The following is a 24,719-nucleotide window of genomic DNA, read 5'->3' on the forward strand; positions in this document are numbered from 1 at the left end:
CATTTAGCTTGTGGGGTCCACTTGTCATAGAATGAGCTGCAGTCTAGATGTTTCGACATCTTTTTTAGATGGCTAGGTGTCTAGAAGCTCAGATTTTATCTCTGGTCTGGAACTTGGAAAGCTAAACTGTCAGTTCTTCCTACCTTTAAAGTCCCTTCAGCTGGGCCCTGTGGCACATGCCTATAATCCCAGTGGTTTGGGAGGCTGAGACGGGAGGATCACAAGTTCAAAGCCAGCCTCAGCAGCAATGGCGAGGCGCTAAGTAACTCAGTGAGACCCTGTCTCTAAAGAAAATATAAAATAGGGCTGGGGATGTGGCTCAGTAGTCCAGTGCCCCTGAGTTCAATACCCAGTACTCCCCCAAAGAAGTCCCTTCCCCTGTAATATTGGGAGGAACAGATCTCTCCCGTCTGTTTCCTTCTGCTCTCTTGGACTTCTCAGAGCTGTGTCCCACCTTTTCTACTTTGGACTCCACTTCCTTTATAGCTGATCTCAGTCTGGAACCCATCAACTGCATATGCTTGAGTGACAGAATGTGCTTATGTGTGAAAGGATGTTGATTGCACAGGATAAAATTATCTAACACCAACCAACTTAGGGAAAGGCAGAATGTATTGACTCCCATAACAAAGGGTATCGTAAAGGCTCTCTACCACTTGGGTCTGTGAGACAGAAGAATCTCTCATAAGTCAGGCAAAGCGGGTTCATTAATCATGGACAGGCGGCATGGATGAACAGAAACCTAGAGGCCATGCTGAACCAGTGCCCCAAGGCTCAGGAAAGCTGCCTCGGCTGAAAAGAGTCTCTTCTGCACATGCTCCATGTTGCACAGTGGCTCTGAGACCCACAAAAGCATCCCACTGTGGGTTTATATTCTAAGTGAAGCTGGAATCCCTGAGAACAATTATAGCAGGACGTCCTGTACCAGGAGGGACAAAACTGTAGCCTGGGCTGCCCAGACAGCGCCTCCTTATCTCAAACTGTTACGTCCTTAGTACATTCTAGTTTTTCTGAGAATTTCAAGCAGGAGGTGAAAGATCTGGCTGGGCAAGGATCTTTGGGGACCTGTCCTGCAAGTAGAAAGAACACGAATGCCCAGAACCAGGGCTCTGTCTTTTCTCATGCAAGTTACACCATTACTGTCCTAAATTGTCTATCCTATGAGGAACCGTAGGACTGAACTATGGCTACTGGTGGCATTGGCCATACTTCTTCCCGACTTCCCCACCTGAGAGGAAAGGACTTCTCCCAGTTTCAACTGAACGAACTGGATGTGGATTCTGGTTGACCTGCTTGTCTCCTGGCCAGCTTGATGAGCAGCACTAGGGCCAAGAGCTTCCCTAGCACTCCTGTGGCCACAGGGATGCCACCATTCGGTCCACACGGACCACCTGCTGGAGGGAAGCAGTTTCCCCAAAGAAGAAGGGAGAATAAACCCACAATCGCTGCGGCAGCTGGCTCGGCAGCCACCCTCATTTCTTAGTCTGTTTTGACTCCAGTGAGATGGGCCTCACACCTCTTTTTATAGTTCCAAGGAGCTTCTCTTTACAGCCCGAATAGTTTATGGGTGGATCAGATTTTATGGAAGGGATGGGGGAAGCTAAAGAGCACACTGCCTCCTGCTGGGAAGAACTGAGACCCACGTGCTGACACCGGCATGGTGAGAGGGCAAGCGTGGGAGGTGGCCCGCCTCCCACAGGGGGCGCTCTTCTCCCTCGGGCCCCCCAATCTTTATGCCACGTGCGTCTTTCTTTTAAGCTCCATCTTGATGTGCCACCTGCCCTTTGGGAAACCCTGTCATGGGGATTGTTATGCTTCAGGTTACACCTTTCTCCTCCTAAAGCTACTTTCACAAAGTCAGCAAGCCGGCTTAGAAGTGGTGTCCCAGGGGCTCGGGGAGGAACAGGCTGTGAACACCCAGGCCCTCTAGAATAGTCCAGGCCACGGACTTTGGTACCGCAGTCTGCTTATATCCTGTGTCAGACTTTTTTATGACCCTGTCCTGGAAGACTTGCCAAGACAGCTGTATACTCTGCTTATCAGTGAGAGCTGCAGAAGTGTGTTTTTATTTTCCTGATTGTCTTGCAGAAAGAAAGAAATTAATATTTCCCTCATAGTTTTTAACCACAAGTCCTACTTACTCACAACAGAATTCTGTTCACCTTGGATTCCATAAAGTCTCCCTTTGGATCTGTAGGGAATAATAAATAACTAGACTCAATGGTAGGTCCCTTGGCTACTGAAAAGATCCTGCTAACACACTGAATGTTCTGTTTATGGGATTAACTTCTGTTTTTTTTATTATTTTATTGTAAACAAATGGGATACATGTTGTTTCTCTGTACATGGCGTAAAGGCATACCATTTGTGTAATCGTAAATTTACATAGAGTAATGCTGTTTGATTCATTTTGTTATTTTTCCCTTCCCTCCACCCCTCCCACCCCTCTTTTCCCTCTACACAGTCCTTCCTTCCTCCATTCTTGCCCCCCTCCCTAACCCTAACTCTAACCCTAACACTAACCTCTCCCACCCCCCATTATGTGTCATCATCCACTTATTAGCGATATCATTCGTCCTTTGTTTTTTTTGAGATTGGTTTATCTCACTTAGCATGGTATTCTTCAATTTCATCCATTTGCCTGCAAATGCCATAATTTTATCATTCTTTATGGCTGAGTAATATTCCATTGTATATGTATACCACAGTTTCTTTATCCATTCATCAATTGAAGGACATCTAGGTTGGTTCCACAATCTGGCTATGGTGAACTGAGCATCTATGAACATTGATGTGGCTGTCTCTCTGTAGTATGCTGATTTTAAGTCCTTTGGGTATAGGCCAAGGAGTGGGATAGCTGGGTCAAATGGTGGTTCCATTCCCAGTTTTCTAAGGAGTCTCCACACTGCTTTCCAGAATGGCTGCACTAATTTGCAACCCCACCAGCAATGTATGAGTGTACCTTTCTCCCCACATCCTTGCTAACACCTGTTAAGTTGCTTGTATTCTTGATAATCGCCATTCTAATTGGGGTGAGATGGAATCTTAGGGTGGTTTTGATTTGCATTTCTCTTATTACTAGAGATGGTGAACATTTTTCCATATGTTTGTTGATTGCTTGTAGATCTTCTTCTGTGAAGTGTCTATTCATTTCCTTAGTCCATTTATTGATTGGATTATTTGCATTCTTGGTGTAGAGTTTTTTGAGTTCTTTATAGATTCTGGAGATTAGTGCTCTATCTGAAGTATGATTGGCAAAGATTTTCTCCCACTCTGTAGGCTCTTTCTTCGCATTGCTGATAGTTTCCTTTGCTGAGAGAAAGCTTTTTAGTTTGAATCTATCCCAGTTATTGATTCTTGCTTTTATTTCTTGTGCTATGGGAGTCCTGTTGAGGAAGTCTGGTCCTAAGCCGACATGTTGAAGCTGTGGACCTACTTTTTCTTTTATAAGATGCAAGGTCTCTGGTCTGATTCCGAGGTCCTTAATCCATTTTGAGTTTAGTTTCGTGCATGGTGAGAGATATGGGTTTAGTTTCATTCTGTTGCATATGGATTTCCAATTCTCCCAGCACCATTTGTTGAAGAGGCTATCTTTTCTCCATTGCATATTTTTGTCTAGTATGAGAAAATTGTATTTATTTGGGTTTGTGTCCATGTCCTCTATTCTGTACCATTGATCTACCTGTCTATTTTGGTACCAATACCATGCCGTTTTTGTTACTATTGCTTTGTAGTAGAGTTGAGGATCTGGTATTGCGATACCCCCTGCTTCACTCTTTCTGCCAAGGATTGCTTTAGCTATTCTGGGTTTTTTATTCTTCCAGATGAATTTCATAATTGCTTGCTCTATTTCTGTAAGGTACATCATTGGGATTTTAATTGGAATTGTATTGAATCTGTATAGCACTTTTGGTAGTATAGCCATTTTGACAATATTAATTCTTCCTATCCAAGAACATGGGAGATCTTTCCATCTTCTAAGGTTTTCTTTAATTTCTTTCTTTAGTGTTCTGTAGTTCTCATTGTAGAGGTCTTTCACCTCTTTTGTGAGATTGATTCCCAAGTATTTTATTTTTTTTCGATGCTATTGTGAATGGGGTAGTTTTCCTAATTTCTCTTTCTGAAGATTCATCACTTATGTATAAAAATGCATTAGATTTATGTGCATTGATCTTATATCCTGCTACTTTACTGAATTCACTTATGAGATCTAAAAGTTTTCTGGTGGAATTTCCTGGTTCCTCTAAGTATATAATCATATCATCAGCAAATAGGGATAGTTTGAGTTCTTCTTTTCCTATTCGTATCCCTTTATTTTCTTTGGTCTGTCTTAGTGCTCTGGCTAGAGTTTCAAGGACGATATTGAAAAGAAGTGGTGAAAGAGGGCATCCCTGCCTTGTTCCAGTTGATCTTGTCATCTTTCCACCATTGTCATTGAGTGTGTCAGGGACTGTTAAAATGATAATTTGGATCTGGACCATTTTCTTTTGGACAAGTAGTGAGTGTATTTTAAGAATGTGCAGACAATTTGCCAGGTGTGGGAGTGTATGGGGGGTGTGTTTGGGAGGACGGTAACAGATTTCAGTTGTATCTTTCCACCCAGTGCTATTTGCCCTTATTTTGACAACCACATGTGATTTCCCTCTTGGAGGTCACCCCTTCCCAATTCCCTTGATTATAAATCCACATCTGGGCTTGGAACACCCAATTCCTTATCTGTATACAAACTGAGCAAAGCTAGACAAATATGAAGAGGGTTTTGCTAGACTCTAGGAAAGATGCTCTTGTTCTTTCTGTCTGGAATTGAAGCTTAAAAGAGAGAAGAAAAGAACTGGAACATCTATAGCCATCTTGTGACCACAGAGAGAGTATTTAAGTATAAAACTGTCCTTACAGAGGACAAGAAGTCAGAGCCAAAAGATGCCAATGCTAAATATTGATGTTATATTTTAATCCCTGTATTATAGTATCCAAAGTCAACTCTGTGCTTGAACTCTTCAGGTAAATGAGTCTATACATCCCAATTGATCATTACATTTTCTCTTTCGTTTTCTGCCACTTTCAACTGGAAGGGTTCCAGTGGACACTCTGGACAAGCATCCATGCTGCTGGAGATACCCTGATGTCATGAAAGGAGACTTTCTTGCTTGGGTGCAGGTAGTTTAGTTTGGGAGGTAATTCCTGGAAGTAGAAATAAGGGAATAAGGAGAAGAAAATGGGAACTACCAGTACCACTGGAGACCTGCTGAGAAACTGTGTACCATGCAACTTTAAATTGTCCTACCAGAAGACAGGGAGTCTGTGACATTCATGCGCTGGTCCCAGTTCCTGTTATTTGAGGGCTGTCCCCAGAGGTCTTAAATCCAGTGTACATATGGATTGCAAATAACTAAGGCTAAGTTGAATTCCATAGTTTTGGAGAAAGCTCTGAGCCAACAAAGCAGAGGAACCCTGAAGAATGCACTTGATGTGGGATTTTGGCTCATCTTGATGCACAGACATGTCCATCAAGATGCACTGAAACTAGGTGAACCAAAGGGATGGATGTGTGTACTGTGCGGCAAGCATCGGCTACAGGATCTGTTTCCCACGTTCCCCTTTTGAATTTTTCCAATAACAGGAGTACTCTAATTTTTTTCTACGAATTGAAAAACCTCTTTACCCCTACCCTCTAACTCTTCCAAATGATCAAAGTGACCCATTCAACAACATGGTATAGGGCAACTCCTCACAAGAGGATTCCAGAACAATTTACCTTGGTCCCCACCCCTACTCAAAGAAGCTGATTTGACCAAAGAAAATTTACCTGTGGGATATTAGATATATCTAAAAATCAAAATCCTTCAAGCGGTGAAGACTAAAACATGTCTAGATCCAGTACTCAGTGACCAGAGAATCTAACTGCCCTCATCCGGAGAAGCTGAGACAAACCAGAGCAGCTAAAGCTCCCAGATGATGAGGTCAGTTCTGTCCTTGAAAGCTTTGAATCCCAAATCTAATCTGTGCTAATAAAAGCTGGAAATCAAGTTGAGAGGTGTCACAGCAGAATATGGGAAGATGACCTGAGGGTTTTGTCTTAGACTCCTTTCCTTCTAGAAAAAAAATAGCACTTAATGGATGTCTCTTCCCCAGAGTCTGTAAATAATTGTGTGTGCCTGTGCGTGGAATGATTAATCAGTAAATTTAAAAGTTGTCTTTGTGGCTCACTTGACTGACAGCTGGGGTGACACTCAGATACTCGGACAGCCTTCTTCCTGTAGTTTCCATATCATTGCATCCAACCAACTTGAATTGAAAATATTTTTTAAAAATACATATGTATTGAATATGTATAGATTTTTTTCTCGTCAGTCTTTATCCCCTAAACAATACAATATAACCATTATTTTCACAGCATTTGCATCGTATTAGGTATTATAAGTCATCTAGAGATGATTTAAGGTATGACAGGGGATGTGCATAGGTTCTATGCAAATACTGTGCCATATCTGCAAGGGACTTTAGCACCCATGGGTTTTGGTGTATGAGGAGAATCCTGAAGTCAATCTCCCCTGGATACTGGGATATGCCTGCTATTTGTTTCTGTCTTGGCTTTGAGATACATCTGAGAGGAAAGTGGGTATGAAGACCGAAGAGATCATTACTTCAGTTGCTATCTGCCTCTAAGCCTGCAAACTGCAAAGCTGTGATTATCTAACTCTGGGGTGCAAAAGTGTGGGAAATCGACCTTTGGGATAGTAGTCAGGGAATAGACTGCGTGTATACATGTATGTGCAAGTGGGTTAGAGCAGAATCTTTCCCTGGACAGACCCTTCAGGTCACCTCCTTACCAATGAACAGTAAAGACAATTCTCACAGGTAACCAAGCCTTCTCAGGGGTAATTGCCAAGGTAGGAGAGACAGCCACCCAGCTCTGTCTTCTTTCTGCTCTTGTTCTTTGCTTAATTGTTTGAATGCTTTTGCTTTTAAATGATCTCAGTAAAAGTGAAAGTAATTGAATTCTGCCACAAAAGTTGTCTTGTCTTTAATCAAAAATGTCTTGTGAAGTAAAAACTTATGGCATTGCCCATAGGATTAAATGGCTCCCTTTCTTTGAGCCTTCTAAACAAGAAGTAGGAGGCAGCAGAGACCTCTCAGTCCAAGAGATTCTTAAGACTTTCCTGCTCTTCTCCTACCCCAAATTTCAGACATTTGTGATGGGCTGACGGGTCTGGCTCTGTGGGAATGTTATAGGCCAGACTATGGGGGGAAATGACTGGACAGACTCCATTTTGCTCTGAGACTCCATGTTATGTAGGAAATAAGCTTCTCCCACGGGAACACCCAGCCTCTGTGCCCATCATTGGTTGCTTAACATGACATGGTTAGCAATACAAAATGACAATTCTTATGTAATGAAAAATTGCTCTCTTTTGATTCCTATTGCTCCTAAACAATGTACCATATGAACAGTGATTGTGTGGATGTTAGTAACCATTCTTTAGTTTGTACCTAGGTAAGGATCATTTTGATCCACTTCCCCCTATGTTGATGATCTCATGATGTTAGTTTGTAATTTCAAATCCTAGCAGCAGACACTTATGATTGATGTAATTTTTGGCATATGAACCCCTACAACCCTTTGGTCGGGCTGTTCTCCCAATAGCCATTGTTTGGGGCATTGTGTGAGACAGACAGCCGGCCGACTTAATAAAGACTCTCAAATTTGGACTTCTCAATGGTGATCGGTCTGTTCTTAAGTTGCACTCCATAACACATTTATCTCCCTATTTCAAATAATCATAATATTCTTCTATGTTCTTCAAAGGACCCAAAATTCAGGAAGGGAAGGTTCTGACAAAGTATAGCCAGGAAAAGGAGAACCCAAACTTCAGGGTTGCATTTGTGCTATATCCCTACTCTGAAAAATATTGATCATTGCTTGCAGAAATTTCTGGAAGCTCTGCATTTGAAATGGTGCCCTTTGTTACAATAACTGTAACACTTTCACTTAGAACAACGGAAGACCCAGATGTGTTAGCCTCATTCCTGATCCTTGAATTCTCTTGGAAACATCCACGTGGACATTGTGTTACTTCCTGGACCTTTAAGAGTTATTTTGTAGTGTCACCCCACCTTCCAAGATGGTTTATACCAGGCCCTGTGCTGAGTCTCAATTCCAGCCACAGTCAACTGTAAACAAATATGAGATTTTGCCCTACAGAGCATCTTAGCCATCCTAATGAGGCCTGCAGTGTATGTCCTACTTCTGCAAAGTGTTATTCAAATTCCATCATGTCCTCAGATATACCCTAGAGAGCATTTCAATAGCTGTATTAATAATAGACACAAAATCAGACAGAATCTCAGTAACAGAGAATCTCACAGGTCAACCAAGAATAGCTGCTGTTCTTTCTTCAGGGAACCAAGAAACTTTTCAAGGCACAAGTTTCCAGAAAACAGGACAGGTCACTTAAACAGGAGATGTTACTAGTTTTCTCACTGTTAAACCTGTACCACTTGCCTTTGCTGAAAACTGGAGCCCTGTTTTCGAGGATATCTTGAGTTACGGTGCAATTAACTCCACTGTATCTGGTTTATCCACTTTCTCCTGTTTCCTGTGTCTTCTCTATCACTACCCCACCATCCTCTCCTCCCTCTATTCTGCTCTGTGGAACCAGAATTCATATTGGAAAAAAACCTGTAGTCCTAGTGGAACCATGGCTTTGTTGCAAATATTTGATTAATAAATGGAGATGTGCTGATTTTCATATTTTTGGTAGACATTTAGAACATTCTTGGACATCCAGTGCGTTAGATGAATGGGTCTCACTTCTTTAATTGGGAGCACTGCTTTAAAACACAGAATCTACCTGGGATTCTATTTCCCACTCCAAGGCTGTTCTGAGTACATGCCTCCTTGGTGGTGCCTGATTTTACCTAAGGCCAGGTCTCTCAAAAGCCCTGGGTCTCAGAACTTGCACTTGAGGTTGTAACTTCGTGAAAGCAATTATATTCAGTTTTATAATGTACTCATTCTTCTTTTAGGTATAAGAAATGCAAATTAAACATACAAAAGAGAACCAAGTGGGTCTGCCTCCTGAGCAGAATAATTTGGTAACTACTGACAAAAAAAGAGAGAAATTAGACCAGTCTCCTTCATTACAGAAAACATCTTTTATGTAAAGAGTCATTTTATGCAGTCATTTAATTGATTTGATACTTCCATACCGTCTGTATTATTTTTGCCTAGTGTTGGACTTGCTTTTGGTTTTAATTTTCTTTTTGTTGGCATAATTATGCTGAATCTCATTTCTAGATTTTTCCTATTATCATCCTCAAATTCAGAGTTTGGGTTGAGTAGAAAATGAAATTACTGTTACATTCCCTAAATGTCTCTAAATCCTTATCTGTGGCATCAGCTAAAGACTGGTGATGATGAATATGTGCCCTAAAACTGGATGATCCTCTATGTGGGAGAGAGAAGCACGCTGTCTCCTTTTACCAAGTGGGTTTGACTGTTATTTTCAATAATGTGGCATATGGGCGATCCCAACCTGCCTGCAATAGAAGAGCCAAATAGACAGTATGGGTCTTGATGTCTTTGTTTCCAACTTGGTAGTGAATCAGTGTCTTTATTAGACTAAGAAGTACTACCAGTGTCTGAGCAAGACAGTTCTTTGGTGTGGAGGATTGTCTTACGGCTGTACAGCACCCTTGGGTCCCACTCAGGTGTCTGTCTCACCTGCCACTTTTCACAACAGCCCAGACTGTCCCTGCACCTCCCAAACACCTCACTGTTGCACTAAAGGAACGAGGACTTATTTTTACATGGAAAATCCACATACACCTTCTTGAAGAATCCTGGGGAACAGAAAACAGATAAGTAATGCCCATTCTCCACTAGAAGCAGCTTATTCTACAAAACGTGATTTGTGCTCTAGATTGGAAAACCTCTTAATTCAGGCCCACCATGGCTCCAGAAAAAATTCTCCTAAGGGACTACATATGCCTAATTTCATTTCAAGGTTTGACCTTGTCTCTAAAGTTCTTCCTAAACTATTCTTTTTATGGGGATTGGATATAGATACATAGACTGAAATGGGCTTTCCCCAAGATCAGGTCTGATCTGTGTGGAGCTTGGGTTGAGTCTCTGGATCCCCTTGGCCTGGACTAATTTCATGGGGTGGGGCACTGTTATGGTTTGGATATGGAGTGTTCCTCAAAATGTCTTGTGGAACCAACCTAGATGCCCTTCAACAGATGAATGGATAAAGAAACTGTGGTATATAGACACAATGGAATATTATTCAGCCATAAAGAAGAATAATATTATGGCATTTGCAGATAAATGGATGGAATTGGAGAATATCATGCTAAGTGAAATAAGCCAATCCCAAAAATGCAAAGGTCAAATGTTTTCCCTGATAAGTGGATGATGATATATAATGGAGGTGGGGGGTGGAGTGTGAGAGAAGAATGGATGAACTTTAGATTACATAGAGGGAAATGAGAAGGGGGAAGGGGTGGGGGTATGAAAAATGGTGGAATGAGACAGTCATCATTACCCTATGTACATGTATGATTACACAAATGGTAGGAATCTACATCGTGCACAACCATAGAAATGAAAAGATGTCCCCCATTTGTGTACAATGAATCAAAATGCAGTCTGTAAAAAAAAAAATCTCCTGTGTCAATACAGGACTATTCAGAGGTGAGATGATTAGATCACATGAGCCATAACCTAATCAGTCCACTCTAGTTTGAATGGACTGGGCGATACCTGTAGGCAGGTGAGGCATGGCTGGAGGAGGGGAATTCTGGGGGTATGCCCTAAAAGGGTTTATCTTCTCTGCAGCTACTCCCCACTCGATCTCTGCTTCCTGGCTACCAGGAGGTGAGCAACTCTCCTCTGCCATTACCTTCTGCCATGATCCTCTGGCTCACCTTGAGCCCAGAGCAATGGATGTGGCCGACTATGGACTAACCTTCTGAAACTGTGAGCCCCAAATAAACTTTTCTTCCTCTAAGTTGTTCTTGCTGGGTACTCTGATCACAATGATGCAAATTTGACTAACACAGGCACTCTTATTCACAATATACTTTTTAGTTTCTCTGTAGGCATCCTAGTATAGGGTGGCTACTGACCATATGGCCTGTGTTATATGGTAGTGGTGGGTGGTGAAGAGATCCTGGCTTGGTTAGGAAACAAAATTTCCAAAACTAATGAAAACTTAAGGAACAAAATGCTTATTATATGTGACTATGCATTGTTTTAGAATGTTGTTGACATGGGTCTTGGAACTGTATGCTCATAATCATAGTGCTCTCATGGGTGGAAGTAAATTCCAATCGAGGTTATTTTTAGAGAAAATTGTAGTTCTTTATTTCTTCTAAAATAGAATGGATCGTATTCCCAATGCCTTTGTGGCTGTATCATGTTAATGAAGATTGTACAAATACAAGGCCCTAACTCTGGTTAGATATGTATTTGTACAAGAGGGCAGGTGGTTGGTACATGTATATACTTTCTGAAAAAGTTTAACATTCACTTGCTGAGTATGCATTATGGGTAACACATTGCTAAGTACTGAGAGAATACAAAAATTATGACCAATAAGATATATTTGTTCCCTTCCAAACAAGAAAGAGTTCACATGTACACAAAGGGCAGCTAAGAAGCAATGTAAGGAAGTTTAGGTTAATGGACTAAATAGTCTTAGTCCATTTTGGGTTATTATAACAAAATACCCGAGACTGGGTACTTTGTAAAGAAAGTTTTATTTCTCACTGTTCTGGAGGTCCAAGAGCATGGTGCTGGCATCTGCCTGACTTGTGAGGCCCTTCTGTCGACATTGTGGCAGATGGTGGAAGCTATGTGCAAGGGGGATTGGTCACGTGGTGAGACAGGAAGTAAGAACAAGCCAAGACAACTGAACTCACTGCATAACAACCACCTCTCCTGGTACTAGTCTAGCCCCAGCAGAGGCAGCTTTAATTCACTCATAAGAGTGGTACCCATGGCCTGGCTACCTCTTATTAGGTCCCGCCTCTTAAAGATCCACCACCTACCAATACCTTCACCCTGGGAAACAAGGTTTGAGCAAATGAACCTTTGGGGGACACACCCAAACCACATCCAAACCACAGCAATGGTCAGTGTCCCAGTGTTCAGAGAACCTTCTGTTGGTACTGGCCACATCATATGCTGTGGTGTAGATGTGAGATGTTTCCCAAAAGCTCATATGCGAGAAAATGCAAGAATGTTCAGAGATGAAATACTTAGGTTATGAGAGGCTTAATCTAACTGATTGATGAATCCACTGATATAATATCTTTTTTTTTTTTTTTTTTTTTTGGTACCAGAGATTGAACTCAGGGGCCCTTAACCACTGAGCCACATCCCCAGCCCTTTTTTGTGTTTTATTTAGAGATAAGGTCTCACTGAGTTGCTTAGCACCTTGCTAAGTTGCTGAGGCTGGCTTTGAACTCATGATCCTTCTGCCTCAGCCTCCAGAGCTACTGGAATCATAGGTGTGCACCACCAGGCCTGGATTAATTCACTAATAAGGATTAATAAGGATTAACTGGGCAGTAACTGTATACAGGTGGGTGAGGCTGGAAGAAGTAGGTCACCATGAGTGTACCTTTGGGGTTTATATTTTGCACCTGGACAGCGGAGAGCTCTCTCTCTTCTCTCTCTCTCTCTCTCTCTCTCTCTCTCTCTCTCTCTCTCTCTCTCTCTCTCTCTCTCTCTCTCTCTGCCTTCTGTTGCCCTGTACTGAGCTGCTTTCCTCTGCCACACCCTTCCTCCATGATGTTCTGCCTCAACTCCAGCCCACAGCTGTGGAGACAGCTGACCATGGAAAGTCTTCATCCATGAGCCCAAATAAACTTTTCCTCTTCCACATTGTTCTTGTCAGGTGGCTAGTCACAGTAATACCAAATCTGACAAAACCAGCATAGTAGCTTTATCTTCAAGCCACGTTACTACACATGCCAGATGAGAATCGTCCATGGATTTCAGTGGAATCATTCCCGCACATTCTTCTAAGTGCAGATTCAATGTTTTACAATAAAACCTCCTGCATTATCATAATTTTTTCCCAAATAAATGAAAACTTGAGTTATATGAACACCTTTGGGAATATATTTTTCTGTACAGTCAAGTTTCCTAGATAACTATGGATGCAGTCCTTCGAGAGGTGTTAGGGTGGAACACTTTGTTACCTTGAGTATAATTAATTTTTTTTTTTTTTTTTTTTTTTTTTTTAGATGCAGGGGAATGAAACCCAAGCCTCTCACATGCTAGGCAAGCACTCTTATTACTGAGCTACATTCCCAGCCCCAATTAATCATGTTTGATTCAGGGTTTCTAGGTGCTTCAATTCCACTTCAGTTCAGCAAACATTTATTAAATGGCAGTTCTGGATAACACTGCTTCAGCGTTACAAGGGCTACTGACTGAGTCTCTACTTTCCCAAGATCACAGGCTAGATTAGTGAGTCTCAACTCTGGCAAACCATCAGAATCATCTATCAAGTTTTAAAAATAGATGCCTGGGCCTCATTCTGGACCAACTGAATATGAATCTCTGGACTGGGACCCAGGTATCGGTTTTTGTTCTCAGTCGTGCTGGGGATCAAACCCAGGGCCTCGCGTATACCAGGCAAATGCTCTACTGCTGAGCTACACCCCCAACCTAAATATCACTTACCAACAAACAACTCCTTAGGTGATGGTAATGGGTTTCTGGAACAAGGATCTAGGCAAACACAGACCAAAACTACAACAGCACAATAATAACAACCTGATCAATATAATAGTAGAGGCACATTTTGAGCATCCTTAATAACTCAAATCTAAAATCTGACATACTTCCAAATCTGAAGATTTTTGAGTGTCAACATGATGCCACTGGTGGAAAATTCCACAACTGACCTCATGTGATGGGCCACAGTCAAAATGCAGGTGCACTAAAAATAACATATAAAATTACCTTCAGGCTACATGTAGAAGGTGTGTTTGAAACATACATGAATTTCATGTTTATACTTAGATTACATCCTCCAGGATGTAAATGTAAATATTCCAAAATTAAAAAAAAAATCTAAAGTCTGAAACACTTCCAACTATGAACATTTCAGATAAGAGATGCTTAACTGGATAAATAAAATGTAAAGAAAAGCTAGAAGAAGAGATAGATTCCAAATGGGAACACTGAAGAACTCTTTTTGGAGAATACAAATTTGGAGTCAATTCAGATGGCTAAAATTTTGAGTTCTTATGTTCCATCTTTCATGATTTTGTTTCCAGTTTTCTCTCCTATTAATAGGCTATTAGCTATTGTGAGCGTATGTCTATAGCAACCCACTTCCAATATAATATTTCTAAGCATCTTGGGTTAGAAAATTTAATTTCTAAGTTTGTTGGATTTGAATATAAATTAAGAATAACTAGGTTCTGCAGTGAACTTAGGACTTCTTATCATGTAAGAGAGCAAGGAAGCCATCAAGGACTAATGAGATCACAGATGCCAACTGAAATAGACTCCCAAAGGCCACAGAGGGGACAGCTGGAACATCAATAAGTATGATAAATGCAGTGGATTTAAATACATTAAATAGATGAATTTCCAAGGCTTTCTAATGATACAAAAGCAAACCAAAACAATAAAAACTAAAACACCCAAACCTCAATGTTGAATTGGAATTATCAGGGTACTGATGCATTTTCTGTAAATTCATAAATAAAGGGAAGTATCAGCTATTTTTTTCCTCCCTTTCTTCTATTTACCTTTTCAGGATATTGTGGGAGTTCTTCCTTTTAAAGCAGACTTCTAGTTAACATTTGAGGAAGAAATGTAAAAATCACATTTTGCAACCCCTAATGAGTCTGGGGACTGTCAGCACTAGAGGAGTTCTTGGCTATCTGTGGATGTGTGCCAAGCCACCATCATATGTGGTAGCTCTGGTCACTCAGCAGCTACATTCTTCTGGGAATTTGACTAGGGCTGGGATGTCCAAGATGGCCCCATTCTTCTGTGGAGCCTCTGGAACAACTGTCAACAGGAAGCCTTAGTTCTCTTCCAGGTGGCCTCTTATTGTTCAATAGTCTACCCGAGCTGCTTTATATGGTGACTGGCTTTCATGAGGACGTGGCAGACACTGTCCCTGCTGATAGGACTCTTAATGACTAAACCTATAAGTGACACAGTTTCATCTCTGCCCCTTCTATTGGAGGAAGCAAGTCACAAAGTTAGTCCAGATTCAGGAGAGGGGAAATAGAGTCACCTCCCTGATGGGAGGAATGGCTCTCCTTGGGAACAATTTACCACCAGTTGACCATAAGGATGCACATCCCTTCCACATGCAAAATACAATTAACACCCCTCTGATTGTCTCCATTTTGGCATCAGGTTGAAGTCCAGAATTTTGTTGTCTAAATCAGGTCCTCAAGTGTAGCTCCTATTGATCTGAGACCGCTGAACTAAGAAGACAACTTATCTCCCTGCACATATACCATGTACAATGGCGAGATTGCAGTAGTCACTCCTGTCCTAGAGAAGGAAGACAGGAAAGCACATGGCAGTCACTCTTACATAGCTCTTGTGAATCCAGATAGACACATGTCACCACATTCACTTTCTGAAGCCAGAGGTGGGAGGAACTCCTGGTGGTCCTGTCGTATCATGAATGCTGAAGTCTTTAGGTAAAAAGTTGGTTGGAGAACATGCTGGAGAGGTTAGGTTGTCATGACACGAGTCTTTAATCCAGTCTCAGCAGTACTCACAATGGGACAACCAGAATTATAAGCCTCATGATGTAGGACTACAGAAAGTACATAACATTACCTAGCAAGGATTCTGACCTAAAGACTGATTCTGATCCAGACCCAATGACTAATCTACAGGAAACACAAGAACTAGAAGGACAAGTTAAATGGCACAAAGAGGCAATTAGTCAGATCTAGTATGTGGGACATCTTACAAGGATAAAAGACCTAGTTCCCTTAACAGAGAGGCTGTTAGAAATAAAAAGAAAATTAAGAGGCACCACAATGAAATCCAATGTGTGGACCTTATTTGAATCCTGATGCAAATAAAATGGCTGTAAAACCAGTCCTTTCAGACAATCAAGAAATTTTAATTATAGTCAGGGTACTAGAAGATATTAAGGATTATTCATTTTTTTAGGTGGAATGATTGCATGGCAGTTGTGTTAAAAAGTAACAAGACTTTGTCAGTGGGGAATGCATACTAAACTATGTATAGGTAAGTTACCATAATGCCTGCTGGTGACTCTGAAATTTTCCAACAAAATAAATTGGACAGGATGAGGGTAGGAAGGCAAATAAAACAAATTGGTAATTGTGAAAGGTGAGAAATGGTTAAATGGAGTTTATCTCACCTCTGTGCATGTTAAATCTGTCTACATGAATTTTTTAAAAAAGAATGGAAGGACAGGACTTGAGACTTCTAAATAGATAACTGACATGTCAGCTTTCTTGTGTAGTGTCTTTGCTAGCTCCTGTGGTGACTCAGGGCTCTGGATGTGGCTTGTTTCCTAATTCTCAGCTGGGTAGGTGGCCGGCTGTGGCTGAGAAAAGCTGAGTTTGCACTTCTTATTCTTGGACACTTTTTATTGAGAATGAAAGAATCCATTGGTTTATACAGATGCTCCTCAATTTACTATGGGGTTCCATCCCCATGAACCCATTGTAAGTTAAAAATATCGTAAGTTGAAAATGCATTGTCTACATCCGGCCTACTGACTATCACAGTTTAGCAATCTAACACACTGCAGAGTGCCAGTGGTTACCCCTCATGATGGCAAGGCAAACAGGTCACCGTGGTCCCTGCAGCTGCCTATCATCACAAGAGGATTGTATGGCATATCACTAACCCAGGAAATATATCAAAATTTAAAAATTCAAAGTATGATTTCTCCTGAATGCACGTTGCTTTTGCACCATTTATAAAGTCAAAAAATCCTAAGTAGAACCTTTGTAATTAGGAGCCCTGTTAGACAAATCAATCATTTATGGAACTCCTTTTAGAAATTGGCGTTTACTATTTTAAAGTCACACATGCATATCATTTTAAAAAGTCAAATAGTTCTACGTTATTTACAACAAAAAGAGCAGCTCCCTGCCCACTCCATCCTGGCCTGAATTTGCTCTCACTAGATCTGTGACAACACTCTTTGTTCTTTTTTACTAATTTCCATATGTCAAAAGAGTCAATTTGTCCTATTCTTTCTTGGTTTTTTTTTTTTTTTTTTTCAGTTTTATCCATTGGCCTTCAACCGGAGAAAGTAAGATTTTGCTTGTGCTCCTCCACATATATAAATTTGCCCCTCTTCATGTCTTCCCAGTAGCTGCTGTTTCTTTCTCCTCCTCCCCCTCTTCCTCCTCCTCCTCCCCTTCTTCTTCTTCTCTTCTTCTTCTTCTTCTTCTTCTTCTTCTTCTTCTTCTTCTTCTTCTTCTTCTTCCTCCTCCTCCTCCTCCTCTTCTTCTTCTTCTTCTTCTTCTTCTTCTTCTTCTTCTTCTCCTTCTCCTTCTCCTTCTCCTTCTTCTTCTCTTTCTCTTTCTCCTTCTCCTTTTTTGTTAAGTTGATATTTAGTGTTTGCTCTCTGAGAACCAGGTGCATACTGTTTGCAGCCCAGTCAAGTAGTGAACTCAGATTGTTTCATTCCTTGTGTGATATTTGGTTTCTCAGATGCTCATAATTGTCTCCTCTGCTCATCTGTTCATCTCCTTACTTTCCTAGGTAACTATGGCTTCCAATTCCCTACTGGAGCTGTGAAAATCCAGAATGTTCTCAGAATGCTCAAGCACATCAGGTAATTCCTGGTTCCATCTCCTCTCCGCTGGAGATACCCCTCCTAGATAACTTCTCTCCTCCAGCTCCCAAATAATCCCATCATGCTTAGGTTCACTTCACAGTTGTTGGTTGGGGCTTCCTTTCATGTCTTTTCTTGGCTGGATTTCTGCTTCCTGGAGCCCAGGGCTTTCCTTTCCTGATTTTGGTGGTGTACACATTCCTGTGGATTCTTGGGAGAGAGCTTTTAGAGGAGAATTATGAATGTTATATGGGTATTAGGTGTAAGAGAAGATGAAGGTCTCGGCCTGTCATGACACAAGTTGGATTCCTCGTGAGGCAGCCTCTGAGATGGAGATTAGCATGTGGGAGGCTTACTAGGGATGCTCTTGGGATCAACAACCATGAAGGAGGGAGTTGGGATTGGGAAGGAGATTGTGAGCTGATTCTATTCTCAGTGGTCCCACAGGATGTCTGGAGCTGGGAGGGAACTTCAGAGTTCTCCCAAGTCAGGTGGAGGTGGAACTCTTTTCCCATGAGAGTCCAGGCCACCCCCAACATGTGAGACCATGACCTGGACTCTTATGGAAAAAGAGTTCCACAAGAGCATTCACGTGTCTTGCCTTGCAATTGTGCCTACTTGGTCCTTAAATACTGCCTCATACGGGATGAACTGTGTCTCTTCGAGATTCGTATGTTGAAGCCCTAACCCCCAGTACCTCAGAAAGTGCCCGTAATTGGAGATTGGGTTTTTAAAGAGGTGACAGTGTTAAAATGAGGTCATCAGGGTGGGCCTAATCCAAAAGAATTGGTGTCCTTATAAGAAAAGGTGGTTAGGATATAGAGTTGTGTTTACACAGGCCATGTGAAGATGCGGGGAGAAGATAGCATCTTTAAACTAGGATCTATTAGTATGCTAGGGCTGCCATACCCAAATACCACAGACTGGGTGCCTTTAGCAATAGACATTTATTATCTCACAGTTCTGCTGAGGCCTGTCTTCCTGGCATGTAGACAGCCACTTCTAGCTGTGTCCTTACATGGCCTTTCTTCTCTGTTCATGTGGAGAGGGAGAAAGGAGGGGGCATGCTCTGTTGTCTCTCCCTCTTCCTATAAGGACACTAATCCTATTGGGCTAGGGACCCACCTTTATGACCTTATTCAACCTTAATTACCTCCTTAAAGGTCCTATTTCCAAATATAGGTTTAGGGCTTTGACAATGAATTTGTGGGGATGGGAGGCAAAATTCAGGCCATGGCACATGGGAAGAGGTCTCAAAAGAAACCAACCCTTGATCCCAGACTTCCAGGTTCCAGAACTGTGAGTGGAGAAATTTCTGCAAAGTCACTTAGCATGACATTTGTTATAGCCACCTGCACTTACTGATACACTCTACAGAAAGGTCACTTGGAAGGACCTGGAAGTCTGGTAGAAGTTGGGGGTATACTTACGGCTGGAGAAGGAGGCATAAGAGACCAGTGGAGGAGAACATGCATTTATGTCACAGAAGGGCACAGATGGGGGTGTTCTAAAACAGAAAGGAATGACGTGGTCTCCGAAGAGCTCACAATTGTGTTCTTTGAAGAAGAAAGAGGGAGATCACATGTCTGCCAAACCCAGGATGATCCTTACCCAGTGTAAGGGACCAGGCTGCAACAGACCAGGCTGTGGAGGGAAGTTGGAGCTTCAGCGAAGTTCAGAGTTTTATGTAGCATTGGGCCTCTTAATTACTAAAATGGGTCTGTTCTGTGACTTGATGGGACCATAGGACATTTTATTATGTGGGAGTGACCAGTGAACTCATGGAGTCAGTCTGAGATTTCATCCAAGGGAAGAAGAAAAAACTAAAATCATAGAATGGTTAGCAGAAGATTTTTTAAAAAGTTTTTTATGAGAGTCCTGCTCATTCCCTATGGTTACATAGGTTTCCTTTAGTCGTAGGTTAAAATTCAAAACCTCAAGCAGGTCTGCCCTCATTTCATGGGGATCCTTGTTCCTCAGGATCTCTCCGCAGTGGACTTTTTCCTCAAGTCTCTGCTCCAGGGTCTTCTGCTTGCCATTTCCCTAAATCATTCTCACCCTTTGCCTGCATCACACCTGTTCATCCTTGAAGCTGCATCTCAGCTGTTGCTTCCTTAGAGGGGCCTGCCCTGACTCCTCCAACCTAGATTAAGTCTTTTTGGTTATTTTGTCATGAAATACTGCCTTTTCCCTTCATGTCTTTACATAGCATATTTTTACATATTTAAATATTCGAGTATGAACTTGTCAGTCTCCTCCACTGGACTCTTACCTCCAAGACAGGAACTGTGTCTTTTTTAAAAAAATTACCACTGTGTTCCCAATACTTAGCATAGTGCCTACACATAGTAAGTGCTCAATAAATATTTTTTGAATGGATGAATGTGGCAGCAGCAGAAAACAGAGAAGGAAAACATCAGACCAGTGTCTCATAAAAGGCAAGATTAGGACCATTTTGATGCTACCCCTGGGTCAGGGTTTCTCAACCATGGCATGATTGACATTTGGGGTTGATGATTCTTTGTTTCAGGGGCTTCCCAGTGTGTTGCAGGGTGTTTGGCAGCTTCCTTGGTCTCCACACAGGAGATGGCAGTAGCATGTACCACCTTACCCCCTAGACATAATAGCCAACAATGTCTTCAGACATATTACCAAAAATCGCTGGAGGAGGGGAAGGAGCAAATGGGACTGTTTTCAGGAGACTGAAGTTTGGAAATAGAGGTTGGTCTCTGTTTTTATCTCCATGTAAAATTTTCACAGAAAGCAAATATTTCCTCTGCTGAAAAAAAAAAAAAAGGGGGGTGGGGTGGGGGGAATTTGGGTAATGACCCCCGAATGTCATTTAGAGGAAGGGCATTGAAAAAGCATTGACAAGTGGCTCAGAGGTACTGTGGGTGACCTGCAGGGATGTTTGGAGTTGTGCTGAGAAGAGGAAACCATGTGACCAAGGGTTAAAAAGGGCCGAAGGAGAGGAAGTCGAGGTGGCAGAGGCCCAGGAGTTGACCAGGAGAAGGTGAGAAAAATAGAAATAAATTAGTAAAAGAGGTCGTAAAAGCTTCTCAAAGGCCATCCACTTTTCCTAATTTTAAAACCCCAAAGGCTTGTCTCAATTTGCCCACATATGGGAAACTTTTGAAAATAACTGAAGTTTGGCAGCAATTCCCACAGATCCTAGTAGCTAGTTGTATTCATTCGCTGGGGCCACAGACTGGGGTGCTTAAATGACAGGAATTTATATCCTCAGTTCTTAGATGTCTGAGATCAAGGTGTGGGCAGGGCTGGCTTCTCCCGAGGTCTCTCTCCTGAGCTTGTAGATGGCCATCATGTCCCATGTCCTCACGTGGTCTTCCCTGTGTGTGTGCCTATGTCCTCATCTCCTCTTCTTATGAGGACACCGGTCAGATTGGATTAGGGCCCCTAGTGACCTCATTTTAACTTAATTACTTCCCCTCTGTAAGGTCCTACCTCCAAATGTGGTCACATTCTCAGGTACTGGAGGTCAGTACCTCTGGGGAGGCTCAATTCAGTCCATAGCACTAGCAAACATCTCAGAGGGACAGTGGAGCCTGCTGTTTCCCTATAATCAACATCCCCATCGCCACTCTAAGAGCCACAGCTGGTAGCCCCCAGAGGAGGTGGCCACCGCTGACCACTGCCTTTAGCACCTCTCCCTCCTCTGTCCCTTGTGTCATCTCCCACAGTGACACACTCATTACTCTCCTGGATCCTAAATGTGAATCGACTGTTCCTCATCCATCCTGGGTGTACCCGACATATTGAATCATCTCAGGACCACTCCTAATTCTTTCCTTGCTCATTGATCACTTGAACTGAAAGAGGTCAAACAGAGAGTTCAAAGTCACCGCACATATCCTAACGTTCAGAGTTGGAGACATAGACAATGAACTTCCCCGAAATTTCACAATGTTCCCATCCTACAGGTGAAGAAGGGCATGGTCCAGGCTAGAAACTGCCCCCCAGAAGCAGCTGTCCCCTGGAGAACTGTGCTCCTAGAGAGACATCCTGTTTACTGAGTCACATCTGAGGGTGTGTGTCAGCTCAAGCCTTTTGGAAATTTGCTAATGAATCGGTCTCTATTAGTGCGTATACAGGAAGGTAAAAATGGACTGAGCGTTTTCTAAATAGCTCTGGCTCAAGGTAAAGTGATGAAGGAGTAGTTAGTTCTTTTTTTAGGCAAAATAAAGCTGTTTTTCATCATCCCCAACCACCCTTAAACTTCATCCCAGGACAAACAAGACATCCCCCAACTAAAGAAAATGAAAACGCTGTTCTTGATGGGATTGCCTCAGAAATCTGCTTGGCCTTGCCCGTTCCAAGTTTTCTGGGACTCATTCTTACAGAGTCTAACCCTTGTGGTTTTTTGGTAGGAGGTAATTTCTGTGCCGGTTATGATTTGAAGGAGCTGGCCCACAGCTCAACCTTGCTTAAATTGGAACAAGATGTCACCAGTGGTCTTGCCCCCATAGTAGGCACATGAAAATAGGTTCTTGTCAGATGGATGGGTTTTAGGTTGTTCCGAGGGATTCTTGTTAGTTTCCATGACTAGAAATGACACCACCATTCTGTCATTGAGTTTCAAGTGCCTTCTACCACGTAGGGAGTGTTAGTTGTTGTGGGTGGTGGTTTTTTTTTTTTTTTTTTTTTTTTTTTTCAAGCAATGAAGGCAATGGCAAAGAATTTTTCATAAAAACAAGTGACAAATTTCACTCAAGTTACTGACACATAAAAGGAAAAAATTAGTTTTTGCTTTGAAGCTAACCAGAAACAAATGGGACTATTTCTCCAAAGGAAAAGTTGGAGTTTAGTTATGATCCATCCCCTCCCAGAAATCTAGGAAATTATACATACCGTACCCGCTGTTTATAAGAATATGAATAACATGATTGTGTGCACAGGGTCAAGTGCAGTTCAGAGGAGAATTTACTGCCGTTGAGCAGCCACTGCATAAAGACAGAAAAAGCTGCTGTTAACCCCTTGTTGACACACTCCAAATGCCTTCCTCTTTAGACAAGCTCGGATGGAGAACCCCTTCAAGTCGAGAGCCATGTCAACCTCTTTAGACACCTCCCCACCTTGAGTGGGGCCACAGTGATTCACACATAGTAGGTGCTCCGATGAACCCACGAATTGTATCTGATCCAGGAGAGCCTAGTGTCTGTTTTTTAGACATTGAGAAAGAGGAGTGGTTTTCTTTCAGCTGCATTGTCCTGAGTGTCCTGTACCATTGGATGCTACAGGAACTGTCAACTTGTCTCCCTTGTTGATAGACCTGGGAATTGTTCATATGCAACTTTCTGTGCCTCCTTTTAATTTACCCAGTCAAGGTGTGGATGTGATCTTCCTTTGGCGGATGACCAAAAATGCGTGGCCCAGAGAGGGTGAGCAGCTGGTCCGAGATCACAGCCTCAGTGGCATTACAAGGACCCCTCCTCCTGCTCCTCTGAGCCCGAAGACCACCTCCTCTCCCTGCCCTCCTGCCCCTCCCCGAGGGATCAAGCTTTTCTTCCAGTCAATCCATATGAAGTACCTTCTAGAAAGTTCCGAGAGAAAAGTTTGGGAAGAAAACCAGGCCAGGCTGAGCCAGGCCAGGCTGAGAGGGGTTCGGGGTCCGGGGTACGTCACAGCGCATGATCCCTCCCTGACTTCCCCGGAGGGCTCTGCTGAATCGCGGCGGTGGAGCCGCCCGCGCGTCAGCTTTAGGAAAAGCGTGGGCCGGAGGCAGAGGCTAAGGGGGAGGCGGAGGCCCCACTGCGCTGGCAGCCCCGGGTGAGTAGCGAGCGAGAGGGCTTTGGACCGCCAGCGCCAGCCCTGCCCTGGTGGACGCCCCGTGGGAGGAGGGTGGGGCCGCTCCGGCAGGACCGTTTATACGCACCAGCGGATGGCGCCACTTCCCTCTGCTCCTTTAAATGCCCTCTGAGTCACAGGGCCTTTCCAGCCACCTGCAGCCCCCAAAGTGGCTCTGGGGAGAAGACGCAGCACAGCAGAATCAGCATAGGTTTTGGAGTCCAGCTGTGATTGCAACCAGCTGTGGGCAGATTGCTCACAGCTCTGCATCCTTCTGGACAATGCTTGTGGGAAGGAAGATGAGTCTGGGCACGCGCAGTATTTAGCACAATGCTTGATGCCTTCATACTCACCGGTCCTCAGTCCCACAGTCAGGATGATTGTTCCTTGCTGTGACCCTCTTGGGCCAGCGGGAGGAACACTGCAGCGGACACCTGAATTGAGAGAGGATGATAAGAACTTTTGGTCCCCCCTTTCTTCTGTTTTTAAATATGATCCTAGTTTGAGAAGGGGTCGTAGTAAATCTTTGAAGGCAGGAGTTGTCCACAGTCTGTTCCACTGAAGACCTACTATGTGCCAGACACTGCACTTGAGATAGAAAAATGAATACAACATGACCCTGTCCTCGGGGACCTTACTTTCAGTTGAGGAGATATGCACACGAATAAGCAATTTAAATATTGTACGTTAAATGCTGCGGTAATGGTATGTACCCAATGCTAAAGAAGCACTGAGAAGGGTATTCTCTGCGTCTAGCATGCACAAGGTCCTGGGTTAGACCCCCAGCACTGCAAAAAACAAACAACAGAACAAACAAAAAGAATCAAAGCTCAGAGAAAGGACCGTGAGCCAGAGGAAGGTGTTGTCTTAGATGAGTCTTAAATGACCAGTAGATGCTAGCCAGGATGGTGACCTTGGACTTGTCAGCTTAACAGAAGCTGGAACTACATTTCCCAAAACTCCCTCTGCTGTGTGGTTCTGTGTTCAACTAATCCCAGAAGAAATCTACTGGAGGCCTGGAAGGTGAAGGAAAGCAGCAGCCACCGTGATGCTCATTGTGTTAATGTAGAACCAACATCATGGTAGCTC

This window comes from Sciurus carolinensis, chromosome 7 (genome assembly GCF_902686445.1).
Source record: "Sciurus carolinensis chromosome 7, mSciCar1.2, whole genome shotgun sequence".
Classification (NCBI taxonomy): domain Eukaryota; kingdom Metazoa; phylum Chordata; class Mammalia; order Rodentia; family Sciuridae; genus Sciurus; species Sciurus carolinensis.